We start from the raw sequence: 18,797 nt of genomic DNA, 5'->3' as shown, positions 1-18,797 counted from the left end.
TCCTACTCTAAGCCCTAGGCTTCTTTGAATTTGCACCACAGCTTTGAAGAACTGTCCGTGGTGCTGGACTTCTCTGGCTGGATTTCCTTTAGATTCAGAAGGCCAGAGTCTTGAGTCACCACATTAACTTAAAAAAAAAAAAAAAAAAAAAAGAAAGAAAATATTTTATTTAAACTTCATTACTCCACATTGATGCTCTTTCATACAGAGAATGAAATTTTCTGACCTACATCTGTTTCTTTCTGCCTAACAAATTTTTGAAGGTTTCTTTTAGGGCATGGCTGTTAGCAAGAGGCCCCTAATTTTTTTTTTTTCCTTATTCTTCAGATTTGATGCATTCTTTCTCTGAATATAGAATGTTTGAATATATAGTGTTTGAATTTTTAAACATTCTATATTAAAAATAACCCTGTTCTTAGTTGCACGGCTTTTCAGGATTTTTTTTTCTGTAATTCTATCAGTTTTTCTATAGGTAATCTTTTTTTATTTCTTTAACTACTTTCAATTCTTTCAAAACTAATGTAGTTTGAACATAATTTTCCTAGATACATTTTTATTGTTTGTTTCTTTCTTTGGCTTTTTTGTTGTTATTTTTCCTGTATCGTGTTCCCTGAGCTTCTTGAATGTGTAGGGTTTAAGAGTCTAGAATTAATTTTGGAAAATTATTGGCAATTCTTGTTTCAAAATAATTCTCCTCTCTCTTCTACTTCTAGTATTCCAAGTACATATGTGTCATATCATTTGAAATTATCCCCCATTTCTTAGAACTGTACATTTTTCATTCTTTTCTGTTTCTCATTTCAGTTTGAGAAGTTTCTATTGACCTATATTCAGGCTCATCAATTTTTTCCTCAGCCTTTTCCATTCTAATAGAGTTCATCATCAAAGACATTTCTTCATTTCTGTTGTAGTATTTTTTTTTTCAATTTGGGGGTTTTCCACTTGATTCTTTACTATTTTCGATCTCCTGGCACCACCTTATCTCTTGATCTTGCACCTCAGCCCTCTTTGTCCACAGTTAGGATGACTATCACCTACATCAGCAGTCTGTCCAGATCTAGACTTGGTCTATCATCAATACAACCTAACCTAAAATCTGTCCATCTGAGATCTAGATTCAGCAGATAGCTTTGTTGCCTGCATTCTTAAATTTTTTTTATCACACTGCAAATAGAGAGAGGGCTAGAATTCAGATTAGAATCTCAGAGAGTTCCAAGAGTCAATGACTTGCCCTGCCATGTCCAGGTTTAAGTTATAGAAAATCAGAGTCAGAAGGGGCTATAAAGATCATTAATGCCAAGTTTTCCCTGTCACCATGCTGGGCATCAGTGAAATAAATCTTCACTATTTCATACACATACACACACACACACACACACACACCCATCACTCTGCTCAGCTACAGCAGTTTCAGCTCAGATTTCTGCCCTGCTTATGGCTTATTTTTGAAGAACATGGGTTAAATAAAATCAATCTCCTGCCCCAAAATATTTGCTACATGAAATCATTATTATCTCATTTCCATTTGTCTATATCCAGTGTCAGGAAACTTACTATATCCCCAAGTCCCATTACTGTCAGAGGAGTAGTATAGGCAGACCCCACCTATGAGCTATCATGAAGACTTTTACATTTTATTTTCCAAACTGACACAGACAAACATGTAGCTGAGAGGTGTCCCCATTTTCCCTTAAAATAACATTAGAGAATCCTGATAACCTTGGCTCAATCACATTTTGACCTTCTCTAGGAAATAAAACATAGCCCTCACAAAAGCACAAGAACCTATTTTACCAAAATAACAAAAAAAAAATTTTAATACAAACAAAAGAAGAAGAGGTGATACTGTTATTGAAACTGATGTCTAAGTTCTTGGCTTCTTCATTAGAAAGAAGTCAAGGACAAGCCACAAATTAGTTAGGCAAGCAGAAAATTTATGTGGGGGTGGTAAAGCAAGAAAACAGAAATATGCCTTCAGAGTATAAGGCAGGCATTCTCAAAGGAGAGAAACATGAAGTTCTGCCCAGAGGTCCCCTGTTTCATCGGGGGTAGGGAGGTTAAAGGACTCCAGGGCCTGTGCTGATTGGCATATTTGAGACAAAGCAGGGACGCTCTATTAGGTGATCCGAATCTCTTAGGAGGTTAGGGGTTGCTGTCCGGTGGTGACTGACTCCTGGCTATTGCTCCCACAAGGGGTTTATGAAAATAGGTGAGTAGTCTGGGAATGCCCTGTTTTTCTTCTAATTTTTGCTGGGTGGACATTGCAAGTTGCATATCTATGACTTGTTTATGCTGTCAGTGGGCAGGCACTGCTGGTGGTGCTTCTGCAGCTGATGGGTGAAAGATGCAAGCTCTTTCCCATCACATCAGCAGCACCAGCTGCCTACTGATAACTTGTCTACTTGAGTCTAGCAGGATGCTGTTCCAGTTTTTCTCTACCCGGTGGTGTTTGCAAGGAAATTTATTAGGTTTTCTGCCTCTCTTCCTTAGGTCCCTGCTTTATCCTGCCTCAGTATCACACTTTCAAATGTTATATTGCTCAACTAACAGTGATTTTCATTTCTCCCTTTCTTTGTATCCACCAACTCTGCACCACAGTAGCTGGCTCACTATATCAAATAACATCACTCTGGACATTCATAATTATGAACTAGTTCTGGTAATCCACACTGAGGCCAAGTGATCAGTGGTATGTGTGGGAGGGAGAGGAAGAGGGCGAGGGCGAGGGCGAGGGCGAGGAAGGGGTCATTTCTCTTCTCTATAAAAGCTGGCATTTGAGCTGCTCTGAGAGAAATAGTTCAACAAACATAGTGAACGATGCTAGCAGTTGGACCAAGTACTGGCTTGACAGGTTGATATAAAAATTTCTTATCTAACTAGATTCCTGAAAAAAACACATACAATGATATTTAAAGTGATATCTACATTCGTTGAGGAGATGTTTTTTCCTAAGTCACAAAATATCTAAATATATCAAGACACTGAATTAAACAGTTGGCTAAATAACAACTGACTCATTCCTTAGGAGTATGGCAAATACCTTCCCCTCCTTCTCTTTAAATAATGTTATTTAAATGCCCTAGAATTTTATGTATAAGAATCAAGGTGAGGAATGCAGGTTCCCTGAGCCCAAGTGGCAGAAAAATAAGGAGCTTTGTTTTTATTACATGGTACTACCTAAGAATAGTTTTGCCACTCTTTTCCTGGGAAGTGGTTCTTATAATCATGATTTCATAATATTGAATATTTTCTGATGCTGTTTAGTTTACTTTGGCTAAAAAGCCTGTCATTTGAGAAAATGATGATCTAATTAAATGAAGACCAGTAAAAGGCCTTTGAATCAAACAGAAAAGTGCATATGCTCTACTGTACCATCTAAAAACCTAAAAATAACTCCTCTATTCAAAATCCTCAATGGCATCCAGTTAGCCCAACACTGAGAGTTTACTTTTCTAATATTATCAGTCATTACACATTCTGTATTTAAACCAAATAAAATATCTCACCTTCCCCTACATTATTTTTCTTTGTATTCCTCATACTGACCACTCAGAAGAGATTTGTTGAACTGAACTACAATGCATTTTTGTGAATATTAATGTTGATGACTGAGGAGAGGTGGCATAAAGGAAGGTAAATAAGACTGATCATGCCACTCTGGGATGGTCCTTCAAAGGACACGTTTTAAAAAGAAAAAGAAATTAAATAATATGATCAAATCATGTTTTAAATTAAAATAGCTCTAATTTTGAGTCTGCAGTATCACTGTCTCAGTCTTACAATTTTTCTCCATAGCCTAAATAAGAAAAATGTCCAAGGGAACAGCAGGAAGCGACAGCTTAAATAAATGACCACTGTTCCCAGCTCAAAGGATGCAGCGCTGCTGCTTTGCAACAGTGACTCATCCGCCCCCGCTTTAACTGTCATCTCTAGGCAGAAACACTCCAATCTATAGCTGCAGCTGATTCTTCCCAGTATTACATTTCATTTACTAAACAATTAGGAGCCATCTACCATATCTCCAAATGCCTTCTAGAAAGGTCTCCTTGAAAATAACCTCATCAGTGAAATTTAATAGACTTAAGACCAATTTCATTTCAGATCCCCACAGCTGCAAAGTTATATGCCTCCTAATTTCCCTGTTGGTATGCAGCTTTATCTCTTAGTTAACATACAAAGCCAGGTTTCCGCAGCATCCACAAGATGTGCTGTGTTCATTTCCTCTGCTTAGTGCTACACCCTTTTCAGCTCTTTAAATTCTATCAATTGTCTAAAAAACTCTCCCACATTTCACCTTCTCCATCATCTCTGACTGCCCACATCAGATGGGAATTAGCAGACTCCCTTTGTACTCAATGACAATCATCAGTGGGACTACTTGGAAAAAACCACTTGCTGAGTAGTACTGCTCAGTATCTTTGTTCATCTGGGATACAAGATGCTCAGCGCAGACATCATATGATACGATTCCTTGTTTGAAAATGTTTGAGACTGCAGTACCTAAGATAGTGCTTGCAGAGCCGACATTTAACCATCAGCTTAAAAAATTTATCTCAATGAATTATTTTAAGCCAAAAAACTGCACATAAATACAAAGAATATCCTTAATCATGAGTTAATACTGATTCATTATCTACTTTCTAAGAATTTAATTTCCCCTCTAGAATATATTTTTCTCTATCAACAATATGCCAAAAACATGGAAAATTCAGCAGGCTATGAAATGTGGTATTTTATTTATAGCCGTGGGTAAAGAAATGCTATCTTAATTGGAACCATTCTATATTCATCTACCCTAGTAATTTTCATGCAATTACTATGAATATTTAAGATATATATTCTTCCCATTAATCCTGGTTCTACCTAAATATATATGTATATTAGTTCATATGTATATGTACATATATATGTACATAAACACACACAAACATGCAGACACACATGTGACACATAGAGTAAATAATGCTTTTTCCAAAGTGCTTTTTAAAAAATAAAAATTTTAAGTACTGCACTTCATGTTTACCCACATTAAAAGATAATTTTTTAAATTAATGCTCCATAGAGTATAGCTAGTTTGCTTAGAGCAGAAATTAGAACTCATACATTTTCCTGATCAATCTGTATCACTGATGAATCACATAATTTATTTATATGTATAGTGAAATATCATTGACTATTCTGTAAATGAAAGTCACTTGAGCTAAAAACATTGGCTTTAGCGTCAAGAGATACAGATTCCAGTCTTGACAATAGTATCACCTACTAGTTGAGTGTAAGGAAAAATACATAAACTCTTAAGTGTCTCAACTTCTTCACCTGAAAAAAATGAAAACCAACACCAACTTATGTTGAATTTTACTAGAACTTATGTGTAGAACACTTTGTAAACTATCAAAAATCATTAAAGTAAGGGATTGTTATGACTTATGCAGTCTTGCTCATATGAAAAGTGGACTTTTAAATGGTTTCTCATGCTTAGAAAAAAATCTGGCAGTGTAATTTAAAATCATTATTAAAGAGGAAGCTCTGTAGAAAGAAGTCATAATTACTATGCTGGTGGGTCAGTTCATTGTTTTCTCAATATGTATAGAAAGACATTACCTATGATAATGATGAAGCCCATACTCAGACTCTTCATGAAGTTCATTAGAAAGGAACCAAAAAATTCAAAATTATAATGACAGTCCTTAATCTCCTATCAAATAATCAGAGGGAACCAGGAGAGCCAAAATTACAGCAGTATTTTATTGGTATTTGGCTAAAGAGAAGTAGATGGTGTATTTCCAGATGGTGGTATTCCCGCGTATTAAAGGCAGGGTAGACTCACTTTATGGAATTTAAGTCTCACACCAGCTTTTCTCAGCTGTCATTAAACTGGCATGCTTAAATGCCATGATGTTTTGAAAATGAATTTCGAACTAAATATATTTATTTCTCTCATCCAGAAATGTAAGCTTTTCATAGAAAAGGAGAAAAGGCATTTTTGCCTATTTTAGCTAACTCAGACTCTTCCTTACTATCAAGTGGAATTTATTTGTAGGTTGAAGAAAAGTAGAAAAGGTTCCTATTACTTAATATTAACATAGATATTTCTCACTTGCCTCCCCAAAATTATACATAATGAAGACTGATTTTCCTTGAACACCTGAAGCTGAAAACTTTAAAATGAGTTTGGGTAAGCTAATAAGCACGTTGCTTTTCTGCCAGGTTCCAGCCTATCTTTGCTACACTGCAAATACCACACTGGAAACACAGAAATTGACTTGCATGATGCTCTGTTTCTAGTTTGGTTCAATGGGATTAAAGATCACAACCTTTTGAAGTTCCATCTCCCCAAAGTGAGAATTTCCCATAGAATATATGCTAATTATTTACATATTTCTCAGAGGAAGTTGGTAGAATTTATTATAGAGGTATCATATCAGCCCTTCACTGGAAAGTTAGTTCATAATTATAACTTATAATTTCACTTACAAGTGATCCTATTTTAGCCTTCTAGAAAAAACATGAAAATGTATGCACAGAATAAAAGGAAGCAACCAGCATTTCTCTATTTTTTGACTCCCCAAATAATCTAGTTCCCCCTCAGGTAAGAAGCTATTCACATAATGTGCATAAAAGGGGGATATTTCCATAAAGTTTTCCATCCTGGGTAATGGGACAAAATTTGTACATCTTCATAGTCCACCGCAATAAGTCATGAAAGTGAACAAAATATAAAAAGTGCCTACTAAAAGCAGACTCTCAGGATTGGGGCTAGAATTATGGTACGTAATTTTTTTAAATGTTTATGTTATTCTATTTAAAGTTCAGCTATAAATTCCTTTTAGAAAAATTAGAACACAACACCAGAACACTCTAAGAGGAAAAATTAATGAGAAATTCCAGGTTAATAACTTAGAACTTAATGCTAATGACTCTATTGATAAAGAAAGAGGGAGTTACTGTGGGCTTTCATTTTTTAAGATAGACTACTTGGAAGTCCTCTTCTCACTAACTAGTTTTGTGACCTGAAACAAACAATGAACTTCTCTGGGTCTCAATTTCTCATCCACAAAATAGGGCATAGGTTGGGTGGGGTTGGATAGCCAGAATTATAAGGTCCCTTTAACTCAAAATTTGATGTCTATTTCTAACTGCTGCAGTGCTATTTATAGTACACCAAAGGCAGATTATGAAGTAGGAAAAAGAGGAAAAGAGAAAATGCACATAAAGTGCCTGAGGGGAAGCGGGTTTGGCTCAGTGGATAGGGTGTCCACCTACCACATGGGAGGTCCACAGTTCAAACCCAGGACCTCCTTGACCCATGTGGTGACCTTGCCCATGCGCAGTGTTGATGCACACAAGGAGTGCCCTGCCACGCGGGGGTGTCCCCTGCGTAGGGGAGCCCCACGAGCAAGGAGTGCACCCCATGAGGGGAGCTGCCTAGTGCAAAAGAAAGTCCAGCCTACCTAGGAATGGTGCCACACACACAAAGAGCTGACGTAGCAAGATGACGCAACAAAAAGAGACACAGATTCCCATGCCGCTGATAAGAATAGAGGCGGATACAAAAGAACACACAGTGAATGGACAGAGAGCAGACAACTGGGGGGAGGCGGGGGGAAGAGGGGAGAGAAATAAATATAAAATAAATAAATCTTTAAAAAATAAAGTGCCTGAGAAGAAAATGCAATAAATTGAGGTTATTTTAATGCAAATCCACTCCATTCTTTTTTTAAAAAGGGGGGGGGGAGAGGAAGAAAAGATATTAAATCATCTTTAGGATTAAAGTAACCATTCAGAATAAATACCATGGAACTCAAATTGAGTGCCTTCTATATACCAGGGACTTGGCAAGAATAGGTGGTTTCAAATACAAATAATGCATGACACATGCTCTCTGGGAATTCACAATTAGTGGGATATATGAACTATTTCAATACAATTGGGTAAGTACTTAAAGGTAGAATATCATGGAGTGCAGGATGGACAATTCAGAGCCCTAGCTGGGTGAGAAGGCAGGTTGGGGAAAGTTTCCTGCACACTGGGTTAATTCTCAAATAAGTAAAAGTAAGCCAAGAAGATGGATATGGATACAGAAGAAGCTTTACCAGGCCTCTATAGGACCAAACCCAAACAAGAACAATCATGGTATATGTGTGGAAAAGTAAGTACATTTCACTGCTGCTAGAGCTCAGGACATGAGGCAGGGAATGGTGAGAATCCAGGCAGCAGAGGCAGAGGGATATCATATGGTTGTGATCTTCTATGCCATGAAAAAGATTTTAGATTTTTCTTTTCTTTCTTTCTTTTCTTTCTTACACAGTTGTGGAAACATCACAATCCAGTTTTAGAACTCTTCTACCACTCCAAAAGATTTCCCTGTACCATATGTAGCTTATCCCAATACCACCCCTAAGCAACCATTGATCTGCTTTCTGTCTCTATGATTTTATCTTTTCTAGAAACTTCATACAAACTGAATTATATAATACATAGTTTTAAATATCTGGCTTTTTCCACTTAGCATAATACACTTAGTTCATCCTTGTTGTTCCATGTATCAATAGTACAGTTCCTTTTTATTGCTGAATAATATTCCACTGAATGGTTACATGACAACTAGTTTATCCATTTACCAGCTGATGGATGTTTGAGATGCTTCCAGTTTTGTTTTTATGAATAAAACTGACATAAACATTCAAATACAGGTCCACATGGACATGTTTTCATTTCTCCTGGGTAGAAACCAAGGAGTGGAATTGCTGGGTCTTATGGTACGTGTATATTTAACTTTTAAAGAAATGTCCAAAATGTTTTCTGTAGTGGTTGAAACTTATGACCTTAGATTTTATCCTAGAGTAGATGGTAAGTGATTAATAGGTTTTAAACTGGGAAGTGACAGTAGTAAATTAATTTTTAAATCATATGATTACAGAGTGAAGACTGACTTGAAGAAAGCAAGACTGGAGACAGGGACACCAGTTAGAATGCTACTACAATCATTCAGATCAAAGTCAAGGGAGCTAGAACTCTGGGATTAAGGATGGATTTGGTAAATAATTAGGACATAAAATAAGCAGGACTTTGTGATGGACTGTATATGGGGATGAAGCAGAGAGTTCTAGGATCACTCCCAGGTTTCATGCATTGGCAAATGGATTGATGAATACAAATGAACAGATCTCAGCTCTGGATCTAAGGGGTTTCTAGTTCAAGTAAACATATCCAGTAGGCAATTGTGTGTGTATGTATGTGCATAAGTGTGCATGTGCATGTGTCTGTATGATTCTGACCCTCAAGGGAGAGGTCAGGCTTAGAGACAGATATATGGGCTATCACCACATATTTAAAATGCAAACCTTAAGAGCAGATGAGATTGTTAAGGCAGAACATGTATCAAGAAAGCAGAAGTGGGCGAAGGAGGCAACTGTGAGCATTGCCAATAACTAAAGTTTGGCAGGGAAAGAATCAACCAAAAATGCCAAAAAAAAACAGTGAGAAGACAGGCGAAGAACTGAGAAAGAAAAGGTCACAGCAGCTGAGGCAGTAGTTTCTCAAATAAGTCTGAGTAAGCACAGAGGATGGATGGGGGGTGGGAGTGAGGTGGTAGTTAGACAATCAGTCCAGTGCAGAATTGAAGGGTGTGACAGTCCAGTGTTTATTCAAACTAATGGCTGCATATGGAGTACAGGTTAGTTCAGGGGCTCAAAAGCAAAATAAATGGGCTCTAAAAGACACCAGGAATCAGACATCAGAACTAAAATCCTCCTATTTTCTGTGTATCGTATTTCTCTTTTCTATGTCATTTTCTGACTATGGAAATATCATTCAGAACTACTGCAAATGCTCATGAAAAGTCAAGTGATTCACAGTTGCTGGGTTCCAGCTGTAGGCTAGGCAATTCAGGATACACTCCACATCCATCAGTAAGGCTTGAGCAGCCTTCCTCTATCCCTGCAAAGTAGGTACTTTGGCTTTGTTGAAAGCAAACCTCATTAATTGTAAGCCAATGAGTTCTTGAAGATATCTGAGAAACTTTAAACAAGTATTTCACACCTTGATATATTCAGTTCTCCAAACTGCATTCTTCGTCACCAAATATGGCAATCCTGAGGCAAATGCTTTTCTGTTTCCTAAACCAAAGGAAGCTGGTACCATGGCTCAAAGCTGAAATAGCAAATGATAAGCTTTATCTTAAATAACAATTCAGAAGAGATATTAGGAGACTTTAGAGATAGTCCTGAAAGTGGAAAAAGTTGATGTCCAAGTAAGAGACATCAACCCACTATCTTAACCAGAAAATCACTGCCTTTGCTGTGGAGTAAATAAGAACACTGTTCACCAACAAAGAAATTAAGTTAAAGCCAAAAACAATAATCACACAAAACTCAGAAAGATGGACCCCTGTATGAGATACCAAATTTGATAACGGTCATATATGCAGAAGTTCCAATACCCAAGCTAAAAATTTTTAGATATTTTAGTTACAAGACAGAGCAACACATACATATGTTGTTGTTTCCATTTATAATCCTAGATAGAATTTCCTGAATGGTCAGCAGTCCATCTTTGCCTGAGAAGGCTGAGCACTAACAGATGCTGCCCTCTGCTTTCCAGGTTCAGCCGCATGTTCTGCTGCCTGCTCTGCAGCAGAACCTTTCTGGAGACACACGCTTCGTGGGTTCATGCTGAAGTCAAAGAATGATGGAGGCTCCCCATCATATAATTCCTGTCTTCTTTTATAACCCAGTCTCTCTTATTAGCACTTGAGGTATCTTCAAAAATACTGTAAGAGATGGACTTTATATTCCATGTGATGTCACTGAGATGGACTTTATATTCCATGTGATGTCACTACATCCCACACCATTTAAAAGCTTACTTGTTTTTTAAAGATTTATTTTATTTATTTCTGGCTCCCTCCCCCCACCCCCATTCCCCCCATTGTCTGCCCTCTGTGTCCATTTACTCTGTGTTCTTCTGTGTCTGCTTGTATTCTCATTGGGTGGCTCCAGGACCCAATCCTGGGACCTTCCAGAGGGGGAGAGAGGCAATTACTCTCTTGTACCACCTCAGCTCCCCTGTTCTGCTATGTCTTTTTATTTTCTCTCCTCTGTGTCTCTTGTGTCATCTTGCTGTGCTACCTCTCTGTGTCAGCTGGCACTCCTGCGCAAGGTGGCATTCCCATGCAGGGCGACTCTCCTGTGTGGGACGCATTCCCACATGGGCCAGCACTCCACATGGGCCAGCTCACTGTGTGGGCCAGCTTGCCCTCACCAGGTCCTGGGCATCAAACCGTGAACCTCCTATATGGTAGACGGGAGCCAAGTTGGTTGAGCCACACCCATTTCCCATAAAAACTAACTTGATTCCTTCTTTCCTAATATCCTTTCAACGTACGGAGAGAAACCACTTGCATTATCTTCCTATCTCCTATTGCCTCACTCAACTCTAGTTATATTTCACACATTTATACAATTATACATAACATTCTATAAGCAAAGGGAAATTTCTGGCTTTTCGATGTTTAAAGTTGCTCACAGTCATGCGATAAATTGGGGTCAGGCCCTAAATGCTATTCCAGTATTCCAAACTTACAATCATGGCTTCCTTTTTGTTCAAGTTTTTCTCCAGTGCTTCTCAAGACACATGAGAGACTTGCTTTTGAATGAGGTAACTCCTTGCAGAGCTCTGATGAAAATAGGCCAAAACAATAAAATATAGAAAGGAGACAGGAAAGAATATTCCTCCATTTAATTCTGCTCAGGCTTTACTTATGTGTTAATGTCAGCATCTGCTACAAGAGGGAGTGAAGACAGGGACTGAGAAGCTGCTCACTGATGAGAGAAAAGGATGGAGGAATATTTGCAGAGGACAGACCTGTAAGAAGGGGCTGGGTACCTCTTCTTGTGGTGGGGCAAAGCAAGGCCACGCACATGTAAAGAAGGCCTAATGGCAACTGTTTTGAATTAACTTGTCTGTTAAGGCAAAAGGTCTGGGATATAGGGAAAGAACAATGAGCTGAAATCTTAACAGCTTTATTTATGGATAATTTCCATGTCAAAAAATCCATAATTTAAGTGTACAACTTATATATATTTACAGAATTGTGCAATTAGCACAATATTTTAGAACATTTTCCTCATCCCCAAAAGAAAATACACCAAATACCAGTCACTTCTCAGTCCTACTTCCCCAAACTTATTCATTGTTGCCCCACTCCCTAGCCCCAGGGGGAATCACCAATCTTTGATCTGTCTCTACAGATTTGCTTGTTTCTGGTCACTTCCTATAAATGGATTTTTGTGTCCAACTTCTTTACCTTAGCATAATGTTTTCAAGGTTCATTCATGTTGTGGCATGTTGATAACATACTTTATTCCTCCTTATGGTTGAATAATATTCCATGGCATCGATATACCACTTTTAAAAATCCATTCATCAGTGACTTCTTGTGCTATGTTTAGGTTGATAACCTTGGAAAACTTATTTTACCTCTTGTAAGTTTCCTCACATGTGGATAATTAAAAGCTACCTCACTGACCAGTTATGAGTAATATATGAGTGAATGGTGCATTGTCAACTATAAAGTTCACCAAAGCAAGGGACTGGTAAGAGTCATTATTACCACCAGCACTGCCCTGTTACCTAAGAATTTCAAGATGACAGAACATGGAAACTCATGGACATAGTGACTGTAAGGTAGAAGCTTCTGAAATGCTCCTACTTGGGACTAAGAGGTAGTAGAAGGAAGAAAAGCTGGCACTTCCCTAAATTCAGGCCAATTAAAGGTTTGAGGCCTTTTGAGAACAAGATACCTGGAGCTCTTGAGTCCAGTCAGTAGATGGTCCTTCCATCCATGGCCCCAATTCTCCACCCATCCTGCTTGCACAGTTCCCGGCTGCAGCCAGTTCTCCATATTATTATCACTGTGCCCTCCTCAGATTTTATTATTCACAAAAAATTCTTCAGCTTCATAACTTGACAAAAACCAATGGGCCACAGTAAGAATACAGTTAATTACATCCACGTTTAAGTCTAAACCGTGATTTAAACAAATAGCTTTAATGTTCTTTCCCTCAAAAATATATTTCAGGGTAAAAATTATGGTCCCTCATTCTCATCTAAGCTTCCTTATACATGGCACAGGACTATCCCCTCCTCAGTTAATACACTCAGCATATTTTCATCAGCAGCTACTAAGTGCCAGACATTTTTTTCTAAGTGCTGGAAATATAGTTGTGAACAGCAGAGAGGTTTCTACCTTCTAGGAGATTATATTTTAGTGATAAGAAGACAGACAGTACAAACTTTTTAAAAAATGAAAAGAAAAAAAATGTTCAGATGGATGTAATTCCCATGAAGAAAATAAACAATACAGATATAATGAGGAGTTGCCTGTTGGGATGCAATGGGCTATTTGGATAGAAGGGAGAATTCTGGCGAGAGAATAAATTTCTTCAGTGTCCTTATTGGCCTTTCAAGTGGATAACCTAAATAGAACATACCAGTTATACAACTATAAAGAGAAAACAAGTAAGGTTTTAGCTCTAAATGCTTAAAATGTTAAAGATAAGAATAGAGAAAATGGAGACAGAAAAAGCTATAATCTGCATTATCTAAATCAGAGTCTGCCCCTGAGTAGCAGAGCATCTGCATTAAGTAGAAATATTCTAGTAAGCAGATTAATCCCCTGGAGCTGCATCATTCCCAATGCAGTAGCCACTGACCACATGTGGCTACTGATCACTTAAAATGCGGCTAATCTGCACTGAGATGCACCGTATATGAAAGATACGCATCAGATTGTGAAGACTTGGTATGGAAATTAAAAAAACAGAAAATATCTCATTCACTTTTATACCTATTAGATGTTGAAAGGAAACTATTTTTTATATATTGGATTAAAAATATATATTTAATTTCTGTTTAACTTTTTTAATGTAGTTACTAGAAAATTTAAAATCAGATAAGTGCTTTGCAAAATATTTCTCCTGGACAATGCTGCACTCCACAGCTGTGCAGGTGCACTAACACTTCCCTCTCTGCTTTGTGGCTTCCTGTATTAACTATGAGATAGTAGATGGAAAAATGAACAGAGAAATAGCATAATCAAATAGAAGTAACCATATTTGTGTCTAACAGGATCAAAACTAACTGCTCAATTTAAAAAACAAAATCTATAACATGTAAGGCCTAAAACTCTGTTCAGAAACTTGCTTATATGGAGAATAAGATTGATGTTTTGTTTAATAATGATGAAGCAACTGGTAAGACACCAAACACTCTCAGACTTTGCATCCACTGGGTTTTATGTTGGCCATAACAACCTGGAACAACTGAAAAATCAAGTAATTTCCAACCTAGACTTTACATGAATTAACTATGAGCATGTAGAAATATAACAGCAAAAAAACTACCTTTCATAGTTATCTAGGAACTCTTTTCCTCATTTCCTTTATCTGAATTTCACTGATAATCTAACTCTGTAATCCACTTTTTCCAAGAGGATTTTAGGTAGCATTTTTTCATTTATTTCCAGCAGTGGTTGAGAACACAGCCGTGGCTTCAGCCTGTTGTGTTCTGCCTGGCTCCCTTTCAAAATGCCTTAAGAGATCACTCTAGCCACTGGGCTGGACAAATGTCCTTAGCATGTCTCTCAAGTGAAAAAGAAACCAAAATCAAAACCTAAACGCAGTAAAGTAAATACTCTTGACCAAAGGTACAGAGGAACTGACTACGAAACTCTTTACCTTTCACTCTATAATAAAATCCAGGACATTTAATTATGTCAGTTAAAAGTGAAAAGAGAATTTATCCTATTAATCTGCAAGCAAGCAGAATGAGGAAAAGAGTTGCTCATCAAACCAATTATTTTTAAAGCATGAAAATCTACTAGGGCACATTTTTATTTCGACCTTGTGGAAGCTGTTGGGGAATGATATCTTAGAAACTATGCTCTACCACAGCGGGTCTCAAAGTGTGGTCCACAGGCTAGCGACATCAGTGTCCATATGGAAATTAATAGTAAATGCAAATTCTCCATTCCCATCTCAGACACACTGAATCAGAAACTCTGGGGGTTGGGTTCTTGACTTCAGCTTTTACCTGTTTCTCAGCCTCTATTTTCTTGTTCATCATCAGATTACTTGTTCTCTTCCCTTAAATCTTAGCTTAAATGTCACCTCCTCAGTTGGACTTAACTTCTCCCCCCCCCCCCCACTCTCCTTTTCTATTAGGTACCAGTTTTGCTGGTACACTTAGAAAACGTGCAATGATTCATGTGCTGCTTAATAATATCTGAATATCTTTGAGAGGACTACAGATGATTTGTCTGACTTTTTCATAATTTCATCCTAAATGCCTCCACAGTACAGGGCTCTCTTATTTGTCGACTGTTAATATGCATAGATATGAGTCAGAAGCCTGGGATGTGGAAATGTACCAGGGCACTAAGTAAATCTAATTAAGCTATTTGCCTCAGATTTCTAATCTGTTTAAAAACTAAAAGGGAACTAATCTCTACCTATTTCACAAGTGTCAAGGAAAATCAAACCCTATTTCCTCATAATATCATAAAGATCAAAACCAAAATTGAACAGGAAATGACCTAAATTCCCATGGTATGCCCACTTGGTGGTGGTAGAGGCGGTGTAAGCTGAGGTAGAAGTAGCAGTCTTAGTAAATAAAAGTGCCATGATAATCCATCATATGGCTACACCATAATCTACTACCATTTCCCAACTACTGAGCACTTCCTGGCTTTTTATACCACCTTTCCATAAAGGGATGCAAGAGAATAATTCAACTAGGTACTTATATACAAATGTCCTATATATTGTTAACCGCCTACTCAGCATTTACTCTCTCCTCCCTGATGGCATCCTCATTTTTTCACTGGGTTACCTCCTCTCCCATGTGGACATGTGTTCTGAGGGAAGCTGACCCAGGCTCCCTACCTCTACTGCGAGGCCTGATAGGCAAAGGTCACTCTGCACCTTCAATTACCCTGGGCTACAATGATTGTGCGTGGAATGGGTTCATGACCTGAGCCAATTCAGTAAGAATGACTCTCAGGACTTTTGTTTAGATGCAGAGACACAGCCACTTATTCTCCTTCTGAACCTGGAGTTAGAAGCAGACAGGCCTAGATCTGCTGACAGCCATTTTGCTGCCTGAGAATGGAGCTGTGCATGCAGGGAAAGCAAGAAAGAGCTGCAGAGAAACGGAGCTGAAATTCTGGGTTTGAAGGTAGCATTCCCCTAACGTGGGTTTTCCAATTATGAGTCAGTAAATTATCTTTATTTTTCAAACCAGTTTGATTTGGATTTTCTCTTATAACCAAGAAGTATCCTCACTGATGCAACAATTTGTACATTAAGTTTAAGACTGTTACATTACTCTATATGGCATCATTCCAGATAAGGATCTTTAAAAGCAAACTGGTATGTCTGGGGTACTTGTCACTAAAGATGAATTAGAGATTTACATCTCAGAATGCAATGCTGTACTGAGAACACATTTTTTAGAAATGACCTCATAAGTTTCCTTAACAAATCAATCCATGTCACTGGTGTTCTGTAGTGTACTAGTGAGCAAGTAGAGGTTACGAAGCAGACTGTGACAGGAAAATGAATACATCCATGAGCCTATGCAATATAGTTGGTTTTTTTCCCTTGCAAAATGAGGGATTCAAATTCTGATTTGGGATGGGTTCTGTTCAAGAAGAACTCCAACTACTCACCAGAAAGTATCACAGCAGTAGTGAACTGTTTTTGATGGGGAATATGCCCCCAAAAATCTGTGTTGATGAGAAATGATAGGTGCATGAATGAGAACCACTGTGGAAGTAGGGGCGGGATAAGCAGATATGTTAATGGTCAGATAGCCAAGTAGTACCAGAGACAGGACTGAAACCAGGTCTCCTGATTCAATATGCAATAAAAATCCTGTTTCCCACAAAAGGTTCTATTTGAGTTGATGGTAATGAATAGGCATAAATCAGGAGCAGCAGAGGTTAATGTGAACAATTTCTTCAGAAATTTTTTACTTGCTTTCTATAGGTTAACATTGCTGAAAATTGTTGGTAAACACTTTTCTTGATGACAAGAATTGATTAAATCAATTAGAATTTACATCCCTTCAGTAATAAATCCATAACTACCTTCCTTGACTATATCCCTATGGAATCATACTGTTACTAGCTCAAACGTCCCCTCCCTTGAGAAGACTCCCAAATTCCTCTTTGCTCTCACAGACCCAGAACCTACTTCTATTCAGCAACTGTTAGCTTTTATTTTGTGCATTTATTTGACTGCCTCTCTAACTTTGTAGACCTCCTTAAGGACAGTGGTTTTCATAATGGAACCATGGTTGGCATCTTTTTTTTTTCAATAGCTGTACATCAGTTGTAGCAAATGTTAACATCCATATGTAAAAAGATCATTGCTGGAAAAGGGGAAAAAGGGTTTGCTGTAGGAAATATTGGAGTCCCGTAAATTCTATATGTGACTTTATTGTGACCTAAAACTTTTTTGAATACATAATAAAAAAAATATAAAAAAGGATGTAGACACTGAGGAAAAAATGGAAGAAACTGCCTTGCCACTGTGCATACAGGGTAACACTTATTACAGTGATGACAGGCAAACATCAAAACAAATGTTTATGTTATTTTTCATTTTCTTAATACTCCAATGTATTTTTTACTTTAGTTTTTTCTAAATTATTATGTATTCTATTTCTAATCTTTAAACCTATCACTACTATCTCATTTTCCTATTAATTGAATTTGGCAATATATTTGGCTTCATTTTTGAAGAAGTTTTGGATCACAGAGGGGTTCAACTATGGCAGGGGAGGAACACTGGTGCAGGGTGTCATTGATGGGAGATGCATGAGCAGGAGGGATTTCTCTAGGGCGTGCATAAAGGGTACATAGATATGTTCAGATATTTGTTGGGTATTGACATAGGGGGTACAGTTTCACATGACAACTGAGGGAGTGCTGAGTTCCCATCTTGGAGAGCTCTGTCACATTCCCCAGTGGATCAGGAACAATTGCCCAAGTGCAAGGGCAAAGACCAATGATGAAAGATGGTCCAATGATGGGACCATGACACTGATGACTCTGCTTATGAGCCTGTGTGCTTGAAATTTCAACTAGGCCTAGAGCTGCAGGATGCCTAATACCTACCTCCTCATAGCCACCATATTGGCTCAAATGTGGCCACTCTCTAAGCCAAATTCAGCATGTAAATGCATTCCCTTCCTCCCAGCTTGGGACACAATTCCTGGGGATGAGCCTCCCTGGTGCTGAGGGATTACTACCAATCACCAACTGGTGATGCAACTAGAAAAATACCTTGAATAAAAGGGGGAAATGGTAAACCCAATGAGTTTATATGGCTGAGAGACTACAAAATGAGTCAGGAGGTCATCAAAGGGGTTGCACTTAATGCACATCTCAGCATGATCTCAGAGACAGCCAAAGTAGATACAACCCCAGGTAGTGGTGCTCCCAAGGGCTATGGAGACACCCAGGTCCTATGGTCATGACAGATGACTCTAGAGTCCAATGCCTTGCCAGTGAGTCCTACTTTGGAATTTGTGCTCCTGAGTTGGACTCAGATGTGACCTCTCTAAACATACCTCTTCTGTTACTTTTACTGAACTTGTAGTTGGCGCTGGGGTTGGTGTATCCTCAGGAGACTGGATCTCTGGTCTTTCCATGTGCCAGCTGGGCCCTGAGCCTCAGCAGAGTTGCAAATCCTACTCTCCAGTACCTTGGACTTACCCCAGTCAGCTAAGAG

The 18,797-nt window shown here is 38.1% G+C and overlaps 1 protein-coding gene across 3 annotated transcripts in view; it reads right to left on the bottom strand.

Moving 5' to 3' along the window:
• The window catches only part of SH3GL2 (SH3 domain containing GRB2 like 2, endophilin A1), a 253,693-nt gene that overhangs the window by 52,736 nt on the left and 182,160 nt on the right, over nt 1–18,797 (bottom strand). The window lies entirely within an intron of this gene.

Source organism: Dasypus novemcinctus, chromosome 8, assembly GCF_030445035.2.
Source record: "Dasypus novemcinctus isolate mDasNov1 chromosome 8, mDasNov1.1.hap2, whole genome shotgun sequence".
Lineage (NCBI taxonomy): Eukaryota > Metazoa > Chordata > Mammalia > Cingulata > Dasypodidae > Dasypus > Dasypus novemcinctus.
The sequence above is the reverse complement of the archived record's forward strand: the minus strand, read 5'-3'. Positions and strand labels throughout refer to the sequence as shown.